Source organism: Gopherus evgoodei, chromosome 4 (genome assembly GCF_007399415.2).
Source record: "Gopherus evgoodei ecotype Sinaloan lineage chromosome 4, rGopEvg1_v1.p, whole genome shotgun sequence".
Lineage (NCBI taxonomy): Eukaryota > Metazoa > Chordata > Testudines > Testudinidae > Gopherus > Gopherus evgoodei.
In genome coordinates this window covers 39,842,902-39,866,898 of record NC_044325.1, presented here as the reverse complement: position 1 = coordinate 39,866,898, position 23,997 = coordinate 39,842,902, and positions in this window count along the sequence as shown.

Sequence of the window (23,997 nt, the reverse complement as noted above, 5' to 3'; positions counted from 1 at the left end):
TAGTCTTCTCATCCCATCAGCAGCAACACCTAACAACGCTTATTACAGACTACAGCCTGTAAACCACCTAGGACAGTTATAGCATCCTAAAGACTTTTATTGCCTACTATAATCAAAGTCAAAAACTTTTATCATGCAGATTTAAATCTGTCTTTTCTTTCACTTGCTAATTACTGAATCTGCAAATATCAGACACTAGGAGCTTAAGGCTACAGAGCTAGCAATAGGAGAATATTTTATCTTGTTGGATTGTTGCAAGAAAAAAAATTGTGAATGTATTTATGCAGGGTTGTTAAATGGGCAGCATATGCTGCACCTTCTGAGGGTTCCAAATGTTGCTTACAGTTGATAGCATTTAATATCCCTCAGTGGCAAGCCACAAAATGGCTCTTTTTCGTCTTAGATATATAGATTCCAAGGCCAGAAGGAAACACTGATCATTTAGTCTGGCCTCCAGTATGATGCAGGCCAGGGAACTCCCCCAAAATAATTTTTTTGGATCTAGAGCATCTATCTAAAAAATTCCCCAACATTGATGTAAAAATTGACAGTGATGGGGAAGCCACTATGACCCTTGGTAAATTGTTCCAATGGTTAATTACCCTCATTGTTAAAAATGTATACATTATGTCCAGTCTGAATTTAACAATATTTCAATCTGTTTTTCTTTGCAGTATCTTTGTCACTTATTCAGGTGCTTAACTTTAAACATCCAAATCTTAGTCTAAGCTCACTGTTATGAGCTGGATACATTTAGTTTATGCTTTATAAATATTGGCACAACATTAGCTTTCAGTCCTCTGGAACTTGCCCAGTGTTCCACGATTTACTGAAAGTTGACATTAACAGTTCAGAGAGTTCCTTGACCAGCTCTTTTAAAGCTCTCAGGTCCAAGTTATCTGGACCTGTTGAGTTAAAATGTTTAGCTTTAGTAGCTGCTGTTTAACATCCTCTTGAGTGACTGTTGGAATATAAAGTATTTCATCCTCATCATCCGATATAAATACTTCATCTGGCTTTTTTCCAAACAGAACAGAAATATTTATTGAACACTTTCTGCAAATTATTGACAATTCTACTATTTTTATCTAGTAATGGACCAGTGCCTTTGGTAGGATTCCTTTTGTTCCTAATATACTTTAAAAAACTCCTCATTGCTCTTAACTGTGCTGGCCATAGATTTTTTCTTGTGTTCTTTTGCTTCCCTTATTAATTTTCTACTATTCCTAGCTTCTAGTTTATATTCATTGCTCTTAGCTTCCACTTTTTCCTTTTGTTATATATATTTAATTCTTTATAGTTCCCTTCGTTTTTAACTAGTATAGCCTTCTTTTTTGGTTGTAGCTTTTTGTGCATCTAGTAAAACATAAAATAGTTTGGTTCACATAAGCATAGGAAGAATGATATGTAGCACTTCTAGAATTATATTTTATTTTCAAAGTGTTTTGAAAGCAATATATAATAAGTCCTCGCAATCCCAACTTTAAAGCAGGTAAATAAAAATAATCAGTCCTATATTACAGACTGGGGAGCTGAGACAGGTGAAATAGTTTGCTCAAGGCAATCTGATGATTGATAAGTCAATATAAATATCAATTCAGGAACTTCTGGGTCTCAGTTTTGTGCTCAGGCCACTAGGCCAATCCCTCACTGGAAATTCAGATGCTTTTGAAACCAATTTGAATTAGAATTCTTAGGCACACACATTCCCTGTCAAGATTCCTGGATCCAGTATTAGCATCTGAAATCCTGAGCAAATTGCTTTTTGCATTATATTTTGCTATTTTCACTCTGGATGAAACTAAAATGTGCAGCAGTCTGGAGAAAATTATTGTTTTTAAATGTACCGAACCCTATTGAAGTTTTAAAGGGTGTTGATTGGAGTTGGAATTAATCTTTTATTATATCAGAAATGGTCACCCCAACCTCGTGATGAGACAACCCAAAGTCAAGATTTTCAAGACAAAACTAATGAATTGGCATGGCTCAATTTCTGAGGCAACAATTAACCAGTCACTGAGAAAGATGCTTATGTTCAGGGACTAGGTGCTCAGTGCTTTCTGAATACAAAGCCCTCTTTCAGGTACCTCACGTAGGGAAAAAAATGGAGGTACTCCAAATGGAGATACTGCTCAGTAGTCATTTTTGAAAATCTTTGCCTCAACATCTCTCATACTCGATCAGGTGCTGACAGTAATAATCCATATTACAAACGTTTGCTCGCCAGCTGTTTCTGCAGTAAGGAGAGGCTTTAAATGTTGATTGTTATGAACACATATAATTCAATTCAAATGCATTTGTACATTACATTCGGCTACAATTAGTTAATCAGTTATAGTTGCTTAACATTTATATAGTTGTAGGTCTTCCACATTAAAGTAGATTGTTCAGTAAAGAAGCTGTATCTTTCTTTTCCCCTTTGGATGAGGATGTAATGGGAGAGGAAATGATCTATTTGGTGCTTAGATACTATGGTGAGGGTGCATTAGCAATATGACAACTAAGATTTTAGTGCGGAGTGTTTATATGTACTCCCAGGGGAAAATCAGAGAGAGACCAAAATCTTTTCTCTCTCAATAGATCAGGTATGGTCACCTCCTGAAAGATTTCTATCTGCTCAGTGGGAGACAAATTCCACCACCAGCACTTGCTAGCCAGCCATTCCTCAAGGCATCACCTGAGCAGTTATTGGTAACAAAGGAGACCTGGGTTAATGATTATGGGCAGTTGTCCCTAAACAGAATAGCTTATAATAGCATTATTGGCATGCTGTAGTGGTCGGAGAAGTAGCCTGCAAGCTAGGAACTCTGAATTTCTTAACCTTTCTCTGCCTAAGTTTCTCTAACTGTAAAAGAGGAGATAATATAATTGATCTATCACCTGAGAAGAACTGGTTTAAGAGAGAAGAATTTTAGGTCTACCACTTGTTATAAACAGGGAGTTAGTAATTGTCCTATGTACAGCTATTTATTAGGGTTCTTAGTGTATAGCCCTGTGAAGGTTCCACAAGAGATTATAAAAGGCTCTTAAGGGCACTTGTAACTATTATATCATATGGGTTCCATATAATAATAATTAATTAAGAAGAAGACTTTGCTTTCCTGGCATACCTTTCATCAAGGGTCTCAAAGTGCTTTACAAAGCTAAGGACCATTTTTTCAAGTGCTCAGCACCAATAATCAGGGCCAGATTTAGACTCCCATTTAGGCAACAAAATAGGTGACTAGAGCAGAGGAGAGAAATAATCTGCTACTGGCAGGAGCAACAGGAAACTAGGCAGGGAAGTCTGACTCTCATGCATTCATGAACTGCTCCTAGGGTGGCAAAACTATGTGCTAGCTCTTAACTTAAGGTAGGTTATAATGCTACATTATAAGTATTACCATGTTTGGGATTGCTACTATGGAATAGTGTTGTATTTTTAATAAAGGTTGTATCTGGAACATTATCCATCGGGGATGTAACCAAAGCCTTAAAACTCATTTAAAATGAATGACAATCCTTAAACAAACAAACAAACAAAAAACAATCACCACCAAACTGTCATTTTATTATATCAACCTCTCTATGGTCTGTATTTATTTTTTTAAATTGTCATCAGAGTATTGCATATCTTTAAGGACTCTCATCAAGTTCCTTCCACAAGGCTGAACAGTGACTGTTGTTCTGAGATGTAATAAAACAGTGGAAAGGGTGTTTTAAAGTTATATTACCCTCCTCTCAACTCCTGCCTCCAATACAGTTTATAAAAACACAAATTCGAGTGGAATTTAAAATTCCAACCTCTGGTCCTGTGACAGCTACAGTCACTTCATACTGGATACTGGCCAGACTGCATCCCCTTAAAAAACAAAGGGGAAATTGTCATAGTTTCTTGTGAAATGTGGTGATCTGATTGTTGGTGGAAAGAGGGATGGTTTTACTGGGGTCACTGCTGTGGTGGAAAAATTCACGAGAATGGCCCCTTTTCCATGCTGGAAAGAGAAATGTTGCATTAGACTTTTCTGCTTGCCAAAATGTAATGTAAAGCCAGGCCAAAGAGATGCTACTTGGGTCTGGATCTGAACGAGGTTCCAAGTTGGAGTCAAGGCTAAATCAGATGCCTGCTTCAAAGTCGACGACGCACAAATCCTACTAGACGTTATCAGCTGAAAGTGGTTGAAATCTAATTGCAGCAGCTGTCTTCACTATCTTGGGGCAAAGATCATGACACTTCAGCTGCTTGCTAACTGGAAATAGACCCTTTAATGGCTTTTGGTCCAACCTGAAACAAAAACTGTGGAAAGGGAGCTCACATCCAAACCACATTCTTCCCCTGACTTGAAATTTGAAAGACTTCAGTTCTTGGGTTCTGGTTTTGGTTCATTTCTAACATAAATATTTTTTTCATTATAGCAACTTATAGTAGAGACAAGAAAAGAATCAAGACGACCTGGCCACTAATACCAAACTCTAATCACTAGGTAACATTGTAAAAATTGATCCCTGTTGCAATATCGCCAAGGAATCTTTGAGGAAATTCTTAGTTACTTGGGGCTGAGATGAGGAACTGTCTAGGTTATATTTCTGTCTGACTTGCTTTATTTCACATAACTTGTGGGAGCCTTTCTTGGGAAAAGTTACCATTCAGAATCCTGACATTTCCGCCCTTGTTAGAGCTAGTTTTTTCCAGTGAAACCTGCAAAATATCAGCTCCATTTAGAACAATTAGCGCAAATCACCATTATGGATGTGCCTTAAATAATGAATTAGTTGGTTTCCAATGAACCTCTTCTGAGTGAGCAGAGAGAGAGAGAGACTGATGAGGCATTCTCTGTGTCTCTACATCTTTACCAATTTATGCAGAAAATAGCCTATGACTTATCATGTCTGACTCTGTACAGCTTTCACATGTCTGCAAAGTGGAAAGTCAGGGAGCTTTGTACAGTGGTAAGACCTGGGCTCCATCCCATGCTCTGTCACTGATACAGGCAAATTCCTTAACTTCTCAATGCCTCAGGCATTCCAGTTGCAAAATGAAGATAATGATGCTTGCAAGGCTCAACTGATTAATGTCTGTAGAGTGCTTTGAGGCCTTTGCATGTCAGATACTATCGAAAGTCTATACTACGAAATTAGGTCGATTTTATAGAAGTAAATTTTTAGAAAATTTTATACAGTCGATTGCGTATGTCCACACTAAGCGCAGTAAGTTAGCAGAAAGTGTCCTCACTACCATGCCTAGCATTGACTTACGGAGCGGTGCACTGTGGGTAGCTATCCCACAGTTCCTGCAGTCTCTGCCACTCCTTGGAATTCTGGGTTAAGCTCCGAATGACTGATAGGACAAAAAACATCGTCGCAGGTGGTTTGGGGTATATTTCGTCAGTCGCCTCTCCCCCCATGAAAGCAATGGCAGACAATTGTTTTGCACCAGACACCAGGGCAATTAGAAGAGCCTAGCAAGGTGTGCTGCGCATCAGAGAGGCTTTTAAAACCAGTTTCGTGACTGGCCAGGTTTCGGTGTGACAACTGTGTGTGTTTCTCCTTGATGCAAACCCACCCCCTTTGTTGATTTTAATTTCCTGTAAGTGAACCACTGCATCCCCCTTCGAAATAAAGTAACTATTATTTTGAAACCATGCATTCTTTCTTTATTAATTAAAAAAATTGAGATAATGGACAAGGTAGCCTGGGTGGGGTGGGGGAGGAGGGAAGGACAAGGCCACATTGCTTATTGTAGCCACACTAAAAATCAAATTGTTTGAAAGACAGCTTTCTGTTGCTTTGGCCATCCTCTGCAGTGGAGTGGCTGGGTGCCCGGCGCCTCCCTCCACCTGCACTCTTGGGCATCTGGGTGAGGAGGCTATGGAAAATGGGGATGAGGGTAGGCAGTTATACAGTGTGCCCTTGTTGGATTTTCTGCAGCTCCAACAGATGCTTCATCATCATGTCTGTTTGCTCCCTCAACAGATGCTTCATCATTTCCTTTTCTGGCCTCTGCCACTGAATGCTTACATGCATTAAGCTGTGCCCTATCAACGCGAGAGGACTGCATGAGCTCAGAAAACATGTCATTGCAAGTGTGGTTTTTTTTGCTTTCTAATCTGTGATAACCTCAGGGACGGAGATGATAGGAGGAGTGTAGAAACAGTCTGTGCTCTATGATTCTGGGGGGACTGCATGGTCACCTGCGCTGCTGAGTTTGCCATGCTGACCAAACAGGAAAAGAAATTCAAAAGTTCCCAGACCTTTTCCTGTGTACCTAGCTAGTGCATCGGAATTCAAAGTGCTGTCCAGAGTGGTCACAATGGAGCACTCTGGGATAGCTCCAGGAGGCCAATACCGTCAATTTGAGTCCTCACTACCCCAAATTCGACCCAGCAAAGTTGATTTTAGCACTACTCCCCTAGCTGGGGAGGAGTATAGAAGTTGATTTTAAGAGCCCTTTAGGTTGACAGAATGGGGCTGGTTGTGTTGATGCATTCATTTTTAAATCGACCTAACACAGCTAAATTCGACCTAACCCCCTAGTGTAGACGAGGCCTTAATTAGGCAGACGAGAGCAGAGTCATCCCTGGAAAACTTTTAGCTCTGACACTGTGCTGTTGTGAGTGCATGCTTACAAATATCGAGAGATACTCAGACAAATAGACAGGCCTCTTCAACTAGCTATGAACTGCTTCCCCTTAATACATAAAATTAAATGAGTCAGCTGCTAATTTTCCCATGTGCGTCAAAGTTCATATACAGAGTGATGTGGTTTCTCAGCAAGCTTTTGACACTTGAGAAGCTGGCACCCTACAGTTTCTTGTAAAGAATAGGTCATTAGCCAAAGTTTTTAGAAAGCAATATTCTTCTCTAATTGGATGTCTCCTAGTTAGCTCGCCTGTGAGAGGTCAGAGAAGTTAGATAAAATAAATTAATAATTATTAGTGGAAAGAGGAAATGAGAAGAGCAATTTTTTAAAGTTGTTAATTGAACCATTAATTAGTTTGTTATGAAGCAGCACAGGATAATGAGCAGCCCTGCATTAATTGTGTACATTAAACTAGCACTTAAAGTTATAGCTAGAATCCAGTCATAAACTGAGGAGTTGCTGAAAGGGAACTTTCTTGGAGGCATGAAAGAGAGGCTGTATGGAATGGTGGTTAGGATTCTGGGTTCTATTTCCTGCTTAGCACTTCCCTATGACTCAGTTTCCTCATGGGTAAAATGGGGAATTATACTTTATTGCCTTACAGGTGAGTCTGGATGTTGAGAAAGATTGTGACCAGACAAGAGATGCTTAGATGTATCCCTGTGGGCAGTGCTAGACTCAGCAGGGATGGTGGGGGCCCATGCCTCCACTTTCTCGTAGACCAGCCAGTGGAGTAAGCCCCATGGGAAAGTGAGGCACATACTACACTGAGTCACAGGGTGGTACAGAAACTACATTCCCACTCTGCCCCTGAAGGAACTTCTGGAGCAGGAGTTACTGCTGGGACAGGACATGTCAGTGTACTGCTATGGTTGCAGCCCTTCGTGTCTGTCAAATGTTATCAGATCCCTGAAAAGGACAACTATTGTTACTGTTATGAAAATGTGTCTCCTTCACCACCATGTGGCAACACGAGGGCAAGAGGGCAACACTATTTGTAGCAAACCCCAGCAAAGCATCAGTGTCCCTGCTGCCCTCACAAGCAGATCCTATAATGAGTATTTGACAAGCCTTGCTGTTACCGCGAGGGACTCTTGTTGTGCAGTGGGTGAAGGAGAGACCACCATTAGCCTAAACTGGAGGTCAGCAACCTTTCAGAAGTGGTGTGCCGAGTCTTCAGGTATTCACTCTAATTTAAGGTTTTGCGTGCCAGTAATACATTTTAATGTTTTTAGAAGGTCTCCTTCTATAAGTCTATAATATATAACTAAACTATTGTTGTATGTAAAGTAAATAAGGTTTTAAAAATGTTTAAGAAGCTTCATTTAAAATTAAATTTAAATGCAGAGCCCCCAGGACTAGTGGCCATTACCCAGGCAGCGTGAGTGCCACTGAAAATCAGCTCGCATGCCGCCTTCGGCACCCATGCCATAGGTTGCCTACCTCTGGCCTAAACATATTTTTATCTTTGTTAATTTTTTTAAAGAGTTTGGGAGGTGGGTGGGCACAACCCTCCCCACATCTGAAGCCTAAGGGGAGGAGCTATTAAACCTAGGGCTCAAATGATAATGAGGGACAACAAATGAAAAACAGGGTCAGGAGTGAGGGTCACAGGTTCAAGATCAGGGATCCAGAAGAGGACACCAAGCAGAGAATCCTTGACAGCACCCCTGGCTCCTCAAAGGTGTCTAAGGAGCCAGCGGATGTAGCACAGAGGAACTCTGCCCAGATGCATGATTCAAGAGATGAACAGAAATAGTAGCAGAGTACTTCCTTGTCCAGGATCCTCCTCCTGGTTTTAAAGATGGCCACCTTGGCCAGCACCAGGAGGAGATTGATGAGGAGGTCTCGCAACTTCGTGGGGCCACAGATGGAGTGTGCATAAATGAGGAGGTGTGGGGAAAAGTGCAGCCAGAACCTAAGGAGAAAGTTCTTTGCTTATTGGTTTGAAAAACTGATTAATGACTCTCCTAAGTAGGTGCTCCAAAGTCTAGCTAGCTAGAGAACTCTACTAAAATGGGGGGAATTTTGCCACTGAGGAAGATGTAGAAGGGAGAAAACATTTATACATAGGGGAAGAGACATGGATGGTATTTCCCAAAAGATTCTTTAGTTATTATTTACAGATATTAAGGGGGTTTTAGTTTTCCAATAATATTTTAGTAAGTTCAGTACGTGTGGGAGGTGCCAGAGTGGCAGCCCAGAAGACTAAATGTGTCCAGCTACAGTGCAAACAACCGGATCAGTTATTCACATGAGTGTGCAGCAGCAGACTGAAGTCCATTGGTAAATTCACACACTGAAAACAACCAATGAACCAGTGAGACAGAAAGCCATAGGCTAGGAAGATGTTTGAAAGAAATTATAATTACTGTGAAGAGCTGATGATTTACTTAGTCCTGCCTCAGCATAGGGGGCTGCATTAGATGACACTTTGAGCTACCTTCCAGCCCTACATTTTTATGATTCTGTGATGTGCTTGGTGCTGCATAAGACACAGATAATGATAGCCGTTACCCCAACAGACTTGCAAACTAATAAAGGAGAGCAAGGATGGTCTTCCCTGGTGACTAAGACACAGGCAGTCTGGTCACTACTTCTGGTTCATCCATGAATTTCCTGTCTCACCACTTTGATAAGTCAAACGAGGCCTGATTTTCTGATGCCAGCTTCTGTTTTTGAGGGCCAAATGTTGCCTCCCCACCTCTGTCACTGTGCCTGATCATGTGCCAATGAAGTCAACAGGTGCAGGATAAAGCCCTTTGATGTCAAGTCCTTGATTTATGGGTTCAGTCAGGGAGTCCGATGTTTAAGTGATCTAAAGTAGTTGTGGGGATATTGCAGGATGCAGCCACAGAGCCAGCATCTCATCTCATGGCATGGCATGGCACTAAAGTCATGGCCCTCTCTTCCTCCTGTTGATTCTCCAGATAACTCATCCACAACCAGTTTGTTTTGTTAACATAACATTTCCTCTCCAGGGATTTAATTTGTTAAGCTCTCTCAAAAACACACAGTTCCCTAGGCCCTTCTAGGCTCCAAACTTTTTCCTTCCTCAGGCCATCAAGCCTCGAATCTCTCCCTGCTCCCACTTCCTATAAGCAGGGTGTTCTGCAAGTTCCCTCTACAGAGTCCTTTCCCCAGATCTTTTCCTAGTTCCAGCTCCTGGCCTCAACTCCCACCTCAACCCAAAGAGAGCCCTTGCTTGAAACTTCACAAACTTCTCTATCAGGCCCATCAAGAGAAATGTGGGGTCCTGGTACATTATGTTTGTCGGATCTCCCACCACCTCTGGGCTATATGAATGGGGTTCCTCTGGGCTATATGAATCTGATTACCCTGTAAAGTATTTTCCATCCTGATTTTACAGAGATGATTTTTACTTTTCTTTCTTTAATTAAAAGCTTTCTTTTTAAGAACCTGATTGATTTTTCCTTGTTTTAAGATCCAAGGGGATTTGGATCTGTGTTCATCAGGGAATTGGTGACGTCCCTCAAGGCAACCCAGGGAAGGGAAAGTTTTGGGGAGACAGAGAGTGCTCCAGAAACTGGAATTCTTAATTAAGCTAGTAATTAAGATTAGAAGTGTCCATGCAGGTCCCCACACCTGTACCCTAAAGTTCAGAGTGGGGAAGGAACCTTGACAGAAGCGGTGTAGCACATCTGGTGAAGATGCTCTATGCTGATGGGAGAGAGTTCTCTCATTGGCATAAGAAAACACCTACGTGAGAGGTGGTAGCCAGATCAGCGGGAGAAGCTTTCTCACCTGCAAAGCATTGTCCACACCAGTGCTTAGGTGGATGTAATTTATGACATTCAGGGAGGTGTCTTAGTCACACCCCATAGTGACATAAGTTATAGTGACATAAGTGGTAGTGTGTACAATCCCTTAGTAGGAGCTGAGATCAGGGAACAGAATGGCTGCAGAAATTAATCACGACATTTTATGTAACTGAGTATTTTCAACTATGACCTATAGTTATGTGTATTTGCTTAGGCTAGGGAAATGGGGATGAGAACGAGGGGCAGATGACAATGTTGCTACAGTATTTAGGGGTTGCAACTGCAGAATTTTGTCCCATTGTTTTGCAGAGTACACAAGGCATTGATTAAGAACACAGAGATCTTTGGATGCTGGTGCACAAGTGAAACACATTGTTTATAGCAACATGTGATGGAAGCAGAAGGAATCAAAGCCCTAACTGCATTGCTCAAACTGAGGCTAATGGAGCATGTGGGCATTTTTTGCCTTTAAAAAAAGAAAAGATTCAAACATCTGTAGCTGCTGTCCCTTCAACACCTGACCCATGTTGTGATGTTCAGCAGATTTAGCACTGCTATTAAAATGTAGTTGCCTTTCAGTCATTTAGTGTCAACTGGGAGAGAATAATGGTTAAATATTAGCATAAATGGTTGTGTGACCTCTTGTTTTTTTCTCTTTTTTAACTTTTAAATTAAATCCACGTGATTCTTCCTGCTCTTTTCAATGAACCTCACACGCTATGCAAATGAGCTTCATCATGGACAATTTTTCTGTGTGTGTTGTTTTCTGCTGATGTTAACGAAGTGCAGTGAAGCAAACAGAGGCCGTACATTCAAGGCTAATGGAAATGGCTGCATACATCTAAGATTAAAAATGAAAACTGTCTGAAGCTCTTAGATCTCCCCTCCCTACTCCAAAATGAACTGCAGTCCTCACTGAAACGAATGAATGTTCCGGGGAAGACGTGTGCAATTAATTTTCTACTCATAGAAGGAACATTAGTAACCTTCTTAAAGCCCTGTCATTCATTTGCATATTTTATCCCCTGCAGCTAAACAGAGGGGAGTATTAAAATCCCATTTCTCTCTATATGTCTTTCTTTTATATTAGCCTCTCTATTATTATCTTATTATACATTTCCATTCCTCCCAAAAACCAGTAATGCGGATACTTGCTCTGAGGTAATATGGAGGTATTGTGACTGTATGCTTAACATCACCTGAATATTCACTGTTCAGTGACATGAGAGCTGTGGTCTTGAAGTGTGTGAGCTGGGAACTCCTGTATTCTATCCCTAGCTCTGACAAAGACTTACTTAGTGATCTCAAGCAAGGCACTTAGGGTCCAGTTTCAAAAGTGGCTGCAGCTCCTACTGACTTTAAGTGGAACTGTGGGGACAAGACTCACAAAGGGGATTTAGATGCCATTGACAATCACAAAATCACTGCTCAGAGGCCACCTACCAGGCCTACCAGATTGGGCCTTGTACAACATACAGCCAAAGTATTGGATTTATATTCAATAGTCCAGTGGTAAGAGCACTCACCCAGGACATAGGGGACCTGCGTTAAGTGGTGCATGTAGGGCGGTCTGGTCTGGTCTGTGTAACTAATATGATATTTATAGCCAATACACCATACTGGAAAGACACAGGAGGAGCAGAATGTGGGGCCATTGGTCTGCCTCATGCCAGCAGGTCCTCCATTGCAGCTGTACCGCCCTCAGCTCTTCCACGCAGCTGCATCTAGTATCTCCTATCTGGGGTCCGTAGGCAGCCCCCTCGGACAGCAGAGCTGGGGATGGTACCGGTGCAGCTGTGCCGGAGGAGCTGCCGGTGTAGGACTGTCCAGTGGCCCAATGTTCTTCTCCTTTTGCCGCTGCGGTTCCGGAGAGCCCTGCGGTTCAAAAGTCTCCAGAGCAGTGGGACGCCAGAGCTCCCCGACCCAGGTAATTTGGGTGGGATCATGGGGAGGGGAAGAGCGCGGGGCCCTGGGCTGGGGGCAGGGTTATCTGAGGAGTCACGTATGGAGTCACATGCCTCCCCCCCTTTAGCTGGTGCAGCGTAACAGTAAGAAATTAATTCTACTTGCACCACTGCCTGAGTTCAAAACCCCACTTTGTCTGATCTGGAGAAGGGACAAGAATCCAGGTCTCTTATCTCCTAGATAAATGCACTAATCACTGATCTATAGTATAGGGCATTCTGTGAGGTGTTGCTCTCAATCTCTCCTGTTGAAGCTATTTCACTTTGTATAAAATATTTAAATATTCACTGGAGCAGGGACTGGAACATGGGTCTTCCATGGGATGTGCCCTAATCAATCAACTATAGAGTTCTATTCTATACAAGTTTTTATACCACACTCCTCATCGTAGTATCTGAGTGCCTTCCAGTAGAGCATTAAGCAATATGACAACACATTTGTTATACGTTTGTTCTTTCATCCTCTTCCCAGAAGCTTGTGCAGTGGAGTGTCTTATTTAGGTAGCATGTTTTTTAAAATATAAATATGCCTTTGCTGTGTGTTTATGTTAGGAAAGACAAAGTCAAGGCAAGAAGTCAAGGCAAGAGAAGACAAGACAAAGCCTTGCAGTTGGAATGGAAAGTAGTGAGGCTTGTGATGGTCCTTAGGGAGTTCTTTCCATAGCCTTCACCCCTGCCGCCCATCAATGCTTGTGCTACTCTCTCTTCTGTTACGGGTGTCAGCAAACCAAGAAGATGTGTGTAGGTGATGGGAAGGACAGGGCAGTTTGGAGGCCAGCATGTCAATGACTGAGGTGAGTGTAGGATGGTAATGATTCAGCAGATGCTCAGCTACTCAGCCTGTGGTCAGCTGATGATTTATTTTAGCAGGCTTTGGAATTTGTTAAGTCCATGAGTCTTTGGTCTGTCTTGTTACCTAGGTGTTGGAAGGTCTCTGACCACTGTCTTAATGAGATGATGGTCTGTCCAAGACAGTGGCTAGGTTGTGATGTCCTCTATTTTTTCATCTGGGTTGAAAATCAGGTCCAGGATGTGACTAGCTGTGGGAGCTGGACCAGAGATGACTTGTGAAAGTCCTAGGAAGACAAGTGAAGAGATGAGTTTGGGGGGTTTTGCAACTGCAGCCTTGTCAATATGTGTGTTGAAATGTCACTGAATGACAAGGTTGATGTGTTTCACCACCATCTCTGACAAGGTATCAGTGAACGTTGTGAATTCTCCTGTCTGTGGTGGTCAACATAAAATCTGTGTTGGCTCTGGTTGCAGGCTATATCAGGTCCTTCATCACTGATGAGGTCATGTATTGTTTGTCAGTGGCAGATCTTGTTTTGATCAGCATCAACTTTAGTTTGTGATGCTTTGTGATATCTGCTTCTGGGTCCTGCCTAAGTGATGGTCCTGCCTAAGTGATGATAGATGCAATGTCTAAGTGTGAAATATCTGGAATCTATTTTCCTTTGTCTGATTTTCTGTTTCTTTGTGCAGAAATAGGTGATGGTTTAGATGGTGCCACAGGATGGTCCAAAGGGAAGAACTGGCAAAACCTGATTTGCCATATACCTTGGGAAAAGCAGACCTGTTAGATATCTTTTGGAGCTGTAACCTGGCCAAGTCCTTGGAATGGGTGGAGCTGAAGCACTCTGTTCCTGGAGTATTGGTGGCTGTGCTGGGAGCATGGTGGCATGACTGTAATGGAAACAGTAATAAATGACAATAGTAATAGGTAGGACTGAGCCCAATAAGTGGAAGTGTCCATGGCCTCAGACATCCATTTCCTTGAAATAAGTTGTCCGTGTTGTTATGATGACCCTGTTGCTCTTACCTGCGTTGGGAAGGAGGTGGAGAGGAGAGGGGAAGAGGGATAGCACTTACTGTTTAATTTTGTCTGAATAAAAGCTGAAATGTGGCCTTCAGACTAGCAAGTGGTGGTGAAGGCTGGAGGAACCAGACTGGGACTCAAGACTCCTTCCCTGTAAGAGAGAAAAGCTCTTTGGCAGCCCCTTTCCTCGTGGAGGTTCCTGAGCTGAGGAAGAGGTTGGGGAGGCATCACAGCCTCACTTTCACCTTTAAGGGCTCTCAGGCTCAGTGCCACTGGTCTCCACAGTTATTTTTAAGTCAGGCTCCTTTTGAAAGGCCTTGGCAGCAAAAAATTGTGAACTGGTGTCAGGTGACTTTTGGGCTACAGATTACTTTTTTGGAGTGAAATTTGGGCAATTTTATAACGCCCGCTGCTCCCGAGTCCCTGTCTCTTTGCTGCCACCTAGTGGCCTTTCGAATGAGCAGCCATTTAGACCCATGCATAGATGGACAAAGTCTGCCACTTCTGGCCAGCAGAAGCCATACAGCACCTGTGCTCTTGGAACAGAGCCCTGCTAGCTGTGGCTGGCCGTGGCAAAACCGGGCTTCCTATTGGCCCTGGGAAGTATCCGATCGTGGGGGATGCAACCTGTGGGAAGATGGGGGTGGGGTACCAACCTGGAATTGTTTGTATTTGAATTGTTGTTTGGTGATTTTGGGAGTACTTTTCACTTTCAGTCAGCAAAAACTTGAACTTTGAAATTGGCAGCACTGCTGTTTCTGGCCATGTGCAGAGCCAACTGGAGCTGGACTCACTGATGCTGTGTCCCCACTGGGTCCAATTAATATTTAATTAACTATTGTTATTACAATTCATTTCTTTAGAACTGGTTAAATTACTACTCTGGTAGACTGTACAGACTGGTATGTTTGTTTCTGTGGTGCTGAAATGATGGCTGAAATGAACATTTACACAAAAGCAGCATATGGTACTTTGACAGCTCCCCCTTCTATTTTTGTTTTTTAGATTTGCATTTCTTTACATTTTTTTTTTATAATTCAGTGTAACAAAATATTTGTCATGAACACAGAAAACACCTCCTTTGTACTGCCCAAGTGGGGGGAACTATGGGTTCATTTTAAACCAGATTATAGTGCAGTGGAGTTTTACCAGTCAGTCAACGTGCAAACTAGAAAACTATTTGTTATTTATGTAGTGCCCTGCACTCTGATTGAGTATTTTAATTTGCATAACAAATATACTGTTATTTCCCAATAACTGTACACTGATTGGCAAAGTACCATTATTAACCCAAGTGTCTGTGTGGCCACTGACTTAATAACATTTCATCCCTGCACTCACAATTAACACAATAACCTTGTTTTATCTCCCACTCCCTGGCAATCTCAGATATTCAACACAACATAATTTAAAATGAAATTATTCTTGGGGACAGCATGTGGCCTCATCTAGAAAACTATGTGCAGTACTGGTCATCCCATCTTAAAAAAATTATTGCAGAATTACAGGGGTCCAGAGAAGGCACTCAGACTGACTGGGGGCATGGAAAAACTCTTTTGTGAAGAGAGATTGAAGATTGGGATTGTCTACTTTAGAAAGAAGGCAAACAAAGAGGGGACACAATAAACATATATAAAATAATGAATAGTTCAGAGAAAGCAGATCAGGAACTTCTGTTCTTCCTGTCTCATAGCAGTCAATGAAATTCAAGGTGGGAAATAAACCAATAAAAAGAAACACTTTTTCACACAATGTGTAATTAGACTGCGGAACTCCCTGACACAATATATTTGTTCCAAGTCTTGTCTCCTAACCCTGGGAAGAGTGGAGCATGTTCTCAGATGGATACAAGCCATTTAGGCAGCCTGAAAACCTTGTCCTTTGTAATAAAAATGTTAATTCTGTAGCACTGTAGCACATAAATGAGAACTCAGAAGGCAACTAAAGGAGATTCTGACTGTTCAGATACAAGAAAACCCCAGCCTCAGTCATTTCAGGAGTCATCTTTTTACTATACAAAGAAAAGATTACAGTCCTATAAAAGGTGGCTCGTTGCACCCTAGCAATCCTTTCTCCCCATATCAATAACAATATTTCTCTTCCTCCTCCACACAGCAGTGGAATAGATAGTACATTCTCAGCCCATTTCTTTTTTACTATTATAAAATTTGTGAATGAATTTGATGCGCCTGAAAAAGAGTGGGCTAATAGCACTCAAAGAGCCTCAGGCTTAGTGCAGGCAGGTATGGTATGATGCTTGCTTTCTCAACACAGAGCTTTGCCAATGCATCTCACTCCTGACCATTATCCTATCTGTCAAGGTTAGTATAGTGTAACATCACTGTGGTATCTGGGAGCCTTCTGTTCTCACACCCCCTATAAAGCTTTCAGCAGTACACCTCATTCCTGATCAGTTGAACATTGCTCTGCAGTTTCAGTTCTGGATCACCTCTGAGCTATGTCTGTGGCCTCTGGGTCAGATCATCAGATGCTGTACATGGAAGTAGCTTCAACTCAGCTGTGCCAGTTTACTCCAGCTGATGACCTGGCCCTCTGTTGTTAATCTACAACTATTTCAAAATAAAACCCTTACATACATCTGCTGCTGCACCCCAATCCTGGTGTGCAACATGCTCTGATATCCCAGCCCAGGTCTTCTTTCTTTTGAGTGGAGTCTGCAAATCATGCCAGATTGTGCATTGATTTTGTGACTTGCACTTAGAAGAGACCTGCCAGATGCATTTCCCTTGTGATTTATGGTTAAATCGTGATTTGAACCTTGAGTTCTCCTCATTACTTGGTGTTTGTTTCCACAATGAAATTGGCTTCATGGGAGATTAGTTTAATATGCCTGGGTTTCAAATGAGGGTTCAGATCCTATTTGAATACCTTGTAAACTGGGCTTTAGCATGGCTAATGGCAACACCAGATCAGCCTTGCAGCTGCATTATAATATTGAGACTGGATTCTCTATCAGACCTTGCAATGGGTGTTGAAGGATGACTTATTACATTAACTTCCTGGGATTTCGCATGTCAACATAGTTTCCTCTAATAATTTGAAATGGAAAGCTGTACTGTCTGTAATGTGGTGACTCAGCAATGAAGGCAGGCACGGCTCTTTAACTACTATTTCAAATCAATGCTTAGATGAGTCTTTCTTTCTCAAATGCTTTATTTTACACATAGCAGAAATCTGCTCCCACAGCCTGAGTCTGGGAACTGCTTAATCCTGATGGTTTCCAATTTGTTAGACAATAAACAGAAGGCTTAAGAAGGAAAGGCTGATTGGACAAGACTTGTTTATCCAACTCCTCAGCCTCGACTGGCAGAGCACTTCATCACATTTACACAGGAGATGCCTTCGCTATCTCAGGTCTGTTTGGAACTTGCATCCCCGTTCTCTGCATTCCATACATAGGACCCAGCTCCATAATGGGCTATCACTCAGAGGCCTTAAAGAGCTGTTAGAGCAGGTCCTGTCTACTTTGTTGACAGCTAGAATTGTACTGACCTGTAGATGGTGGGGGCCTGATTGCCACTGCCTTGCTCTTTGTATAGTCATTTACACCTGCACAAACTAGCCATAAAATGCTATCAGATTAGAACGTTAGGGCCCAATTCTCTATTGTCCTGCACCCTTGTGCAGTCAGTTACACCAGTGCAAAATGGGCTTAAATCTTCTCCTTTCTGAGTTAGTAACATTTTATATGCCCTTTGCACTGGCATAAGTGATTGTACAAGGTATCAATGAATCAGGCCCTTGGTGGTTACACTCCCTTTGCACAATTGTAAATGACGGGCGGCACAAGGTAGGAGACAATAGAGAATCAGGTCTTGGATAACTGGTTATATAAAAAGAACAGGAGTACTTGCGGCACCTTAGAGACTAACAAATTTATTTCAGCATAAGCTTTCATGGGCTACAGCTCACTTCTTCAAATGCATCTGAAGAAGTGAGCTGTAGCCCACGAAAGCTTATGCTGAAATAAATTTGTTAGTCTCTAAGGTGCCATAAGTACTCCTGTTCTTTTTGCGGATACAAATTAACACGGCTGCTACTCTGAAACCTGGTTATACAAACTTTCTGTCCCTTTGTGCAATAAAGAGACTGATGGACTGTGTTGAAAGGACCTTCCTATGAATGGGAGAAGCCAATAGAAACTACTTCTGTTCTGCTGTAGAAGAATCAGACCTGAGAACACTACATAGCCATATTAGAGGAACCATGCTAATAAGAACAGAAGAAGGTGGTATCTTATTTATACATGAAATAACCTTTCAAAATGTTTCTCTCTCTTTCTGTTTTATCTTATTTTGGAAAACAACAGTAACGACATTTATCTAAAACAAATGCACCACCATACCTGCAACGGGATTTCACTCGCTATTGATCATTCATAGACTCATAGACTCTAGGACTGGAAGGGACCTCGAGAAGTCATCGAGTCCAGTCCCCTGCCCTCATGGCAGGACCAAATACTGTCTAGACCATCCCTAATAGACATTTATCTAACCTACTCTTAAATATCTCCAGAGATGGAGATTCCACAACTTCCCTAGGCAATCTATTCCAGTGTTTAACTACCCTGACAGTTAGGAACTTTTTCCTAATGTCCAACCTAAATCTCCCTTGCTGCAGTTTAAGCCCATTGCTTCTTGTTCTATCATTGGAGGCTAAGGTGAACAAGTTTTCTCCCTCCTCCCGATGACACCCTTTTAGATACCTGAAAACTGCTATCATGTCCCCTCTCAGTCTTCTCTTTTCCAAACTAAACAAACCCAATTGTTTCAGCCTTCCTTCATAGGTCATGTTCTCAAGACCTTTAATCATTCTTGTTGCTCTTCTCTGGACCTTCTCCAATTTCTCCACATCTTTCTTGAAATTCGGTGCCCAGAACTGGACACAATACTCCAGTTGAGGCCTAACCAGCGCAGAGTAAAGCGGAAGAATGACTTCTCGTGTCTTGTTTACAACACACCTGTTAATGCATCCCAGAATCACGTTTGCTTTTTTTGCAACAGTATCACACTGTTGACTCATATTAAGCTTGTGGTCTACTATGACCCCTCGATCTCTTTCTGCCATACTCCTTCCTAGACAGTCTCTTCCCATTCTATATGTGTGAAACTGATTGTTCCTTCCTAAGTGGAGCACTTTGCATTTATCTTTATTGAACTTCATCCTGTTTACCTCAGACCATTTCTCCAATTTGTCCAGATCATTTTGAATTTTGACCCTGTCCTCCAGAGCAGTTGCAATCCCTCCCAGTTTGGTATCGTCCGCAAACTTAATAAGCGTACTTTCTATGCCAACATCTAAATCGTTGATGAAGATATTGAACAGAACCGGTCCCAAAACAGACCCCTGCGGAACCCCACTTGTTATACCTTTCCAGCAGGATTGGGAGCCATTAACAACTACTCTCTGAGTACGGTTATCCAGCCAGTTATGCACCCACCTTATAGTAGCCCCATCTAAATTGTACTTTCCTAGCTTATCTATAAGAATATCATGCGAAACTGTATCAAATGCCTTACTAAAGTCTAGGTATATCACATCCACTGCTTCTCCCTTATCCACAAGGCTCGTTATCCTATCAAAGAACGCTATCAGATTAGTTTGACATGATTTGTTCTTTACAAATCCATGCTGGCTATTCCCTATCACCTTACCACCTTCCAAGTGTTTGCAGATGATTTCTTTGATTACCTGCTCCATTATCTTCCCTGGCACAGAAGTTAAACTAACTGGTCTGTAGTTTCCTGGGTTGTTTTTATTTCCCTTTTTATAGATGGGCACTATATTTGCCCCCTTCCAGTCTTCTGGAATCTCCCCCGTCTCCCATGATTTCCCAAAGATAATAGCTAGAGGCTCAGAGACCTCCTCTATTAACTCCTTGAGTATTCTAGGATGCATTTCATCAGGCCCTGGTGACTTGCAGGCATCTAAGTTTTCTAAGTGATTTTTTACTTGCTCTTTTTTTATTTTATCTTCTAAACCTACCCTCTTCCCGTAAGCATTCACTATACTAGACATTCCTTCAGACTTCTCAGTGAAGACCGAAACAAAGAAGTCATTAAGCATCTCTGCCATTTCCAAGTCTCCCGTTACTGTTTCCCCCTCCTCATTGAGCAGTGGGCCTACCCTGTCCTTGGTCTCCCTCTTGCTTCTAATGTATTGATAAAAAGTCTTCTTGTTTCCCTTTATTCCCATAGCTAGTTTGAGTTCATTTTGTGCCTTTGCTTTTCTAATCTTGCCTCTGCATTCCTGTGTTATTTGCCTATATTCATAGTTTGTAATCTGACCTAGTTTCCATTTTTTATATGACGCCTTTTTATTTTGTAGGTCACGCAAGATCTCGTGGTTAAGCCAAGGTGGTCTTTTGCCACATTTTCTATCTTTCCTAACCATCAGAATAACTTGCTTTTGGGCCCTTAATAGTGTCCCTTTGAAAAACTGCCAACTTTCTTCAGTTGTTTTTCCCCTCAGTCTTAATTCCCATGGGACCTTACCTATCAGCTCTCTGAGCTTACCAAAATCCGCCTTCCTGAAATCCATTGTCTCTATTCTGCTGTACTCCCTTCTACCCTTCCTTAGAATTGCAAATTCTATGATTTCATGATCACTTTCACCCAAGCTTCCTTCTACTTTCAAATTCTCAACAAGTTCCTCCCTATTTGTTAAAATCAAGTCTAGAACAGCTTCCCCCCTAGTAAGGCATAGTTGTATTTATTTATTAGCACTTCCAGTTCTTCCTGCTTATTACCCATACTTCTTGCATTTGTATATAAGCATCTAAGATACTGATTTGATCTTGCCTCCCAGCTTTTCCCTGACCCTCCTGTCTCTCTGCCAAATTCAAAGTATTAAAGAAAAACATTGCATTACCAGATCTTCTCTTTTCTCTCCCCATCTGAATGATTAAGGCCATCAAAAGATTTATGCAAAAGACCTGTTTATTCATCTTGTGTACAATAGTGCTAAAGCCTGACATTTCTGTATAAGCAAACACTCTTGTTTTTCTACTTTTAGTGGATAATGAGCAAACCGCCATGTGTGGATCTGAAATGAGAAAAGATAACCTGACTGGACTGGAAATTCATCAAAAACCCCTATGTTATGACACTTAACTCATGTCTTGGTGTCCATTTAAAAACAAAAGAATACAGGTAGCACAATATTCAGGCAATCAGGATCATGGCCTCCCTCAGCAATATGAGAAGCTTTGCATAAGACCCCACCATATCATTCTTTAAAGAGTTAAAATTGATGTTTTTTAAGAAGCAGATTTTCATGCTTGTGTTGCTGTTAATAGTCAAGGTGATTAATGTTGAAAGAATCTTAAAAATCTCATTTACTTTCCCCTATTGCTGCTTGTTTACCTTTTTTTTGCACTTTTAACTCTGGACAATAAAAAGAGACTAATCAGTTTCAGGTTTTCCCAATGTTGCAATATTTGAGTTGCAAATATGGAAAAGGAATGGTTAATCCAGAGAAAACTCCTTTTTTTCTTTTCTTTTTAGTTTCATTAAATGATTTATAATAATATTAAGTTTGGACTAGCTCTCCATCTATCCATCCTCATTACCTATCTGTCTATGGTACCACACATTTCTTTTCTGTCTCCTGTCCAATGTGCATGTGAAGCTGCTGAGGATGACAAAATTTGGGCTGCAATGTCAACAACATGCTGATGACACTCAGCTTTAGGTTTCTTAATTGGTTCCAGATAGGCAGTTGCTCTATTTTCCAGGATCTGTTTTCCAGTGGGGCCTGAGTGAGAGCTGACTGCCGAAGGCTGAATCCAGGAGAGATGGCAGCGATCTTGATAGGGGAAAATATTCAGAGGAGTTGGGATGAGTAAGACCTGCCTTCCTCATTATAGAGGATTTGTCTGTGTCTTTTTTGGTAAGGAAGAGACTTTAAGACTTTTTAGATCCTTGGCTGCTTGTAGATGGGGTGAGGGGGGAGAGAAGTCTTTGTAGCAACCTGAATGGAACTTGGAGGGAGGAGCACAAGTTGCAGGAGGGAAATGTTTGGAAGAGGCATTGGAAAGTTAATCTGGGTGCACATGGCTTTCATGATAGCTGCAGTTGCAGCATATAGATATAGACCTCTTAATAAAGAGCCAGTTTCGTTTTAGAAATACAGAGTTCTTTCATGTTATATGCACACAGCATATAAAACAGCCTTTGCTCTCAGATACAGAAATGATAAGATTAGTCCTGTAAAAGGATGCTGTATATCTCTGTTCTGGGCCCTGCTGTCTCAGATACTACAAAGGCATAGATGCTTTCTGTACAAATTGTGTATCAAATCTATATGGTATTTGGGTTTGATTATAGAGGGAGCTGTAGCTTGGTTGCTTTCAGGAACACACACACGAAAATCACCAGCAGATGAGACACAAGGTTGGTGAGATAATATCTTTTACTGGACTAACTTCTGTTGATGGAAGGAACAGTCTTTCAAGTTACACAGGTCTAGGCCAGGTCAGAAAATGAGACAGTGCTGCTTAGCAAACAGCCAGGTTGCTTCTCCTTTCATAGACTATCAGTCCAAGAATGCCATGCAATTTCTAGTTGTAGTTACTAAACCAGGCTAACACAGAACGTTCACTGAAATATACTTTATTTACATGGAGTAAATATATATTCACATTTAACTTTGCATATTCTGAAGCCTACAATTACAATCAATTGCTAATGTGTATGTGCTACTGCTGAATTCTGCTGGATGAAATAATTAGAACGGATCAAGTGTGTCATAGGCGCTATAAGGCTAATAGTTAAAGAAGATTCTCCTTTATCTTAAGCAGCAAATTCCTGAGCTTTTGAAGAAGGGACGTCTGAATCCTGCCATCACTGCCATGAGAAATTTAAAATGGCCATTGGTATGAGGCGGAATAGTAATGACCATCATGTTCCTCTTCTTGTCTGGGGATTTCCAGAAAACTGTAGTGTTAAAGCACGGGTTGGCAACCTTTCAGAAGTGGTCTGCCACGTCTTCATTTATTCACTCTAATTTAAGGTTTTGCGCGTCAGTGATACATTTTAATGTTTTTAGAAGGTCTCCTTCAATGTCTATAATATATAACTAAACTATTGTATGTAAAGTAAATAAGGTTTTAAAAATGTTTAAGAAGCTTCATTTAAAATTAAATTAAAACACAGAGCCCCTTGGACCGGTGGCAAGGACCTGGGCAGTGTGAGCTCCACTGAAAAGCAGCTCACGCGTCGCCTTTGGCATGCGTGCCATAGGTTGCCTCCCCCTGTGTTAAAGTGTTCTTGATGCCTCCAGCAAAAATGGCTAATTCTTCAAAGGACTCTTGGTCTCCGTCCCTCTCTGTGTTTGTAGTCTCTGAGAAGGAAAGATATTGTCCAAATACAGAGGGAATATTGAGTTTATGCCAGACTGTGGGAGAACATAGTGCAACCCCTCCCCCAGCCTCAAACGAGGGCTCTTCTTGTCTATAAGCAGGTACACATAATCTCCTGAAAACTGAAAATAAATACATCTTTCCTGAAGAAGGAAAAGGGATGGAGAGGGCTGCAGACTGGAGTCTGAAACCCAACAAGAAAGCTGACTCATTTGACTGCTTGATAACCACCTGTACTCTGTGCAGACTGTACATTACACTTCCACTGGGACACAACAGGCAGTTGTATGGAGCCAGTGTTAATTTTGGAGTGATGTGTTTCACTCCCCTCCCCGTTTGCTTGCAAAAAAAAGCTAGTGCAATTGCTGTCCATTTTAATTGAATCTACAGATCAATAAACATCTTGGAAGGCAGCAACAGGCGAAGTTGTC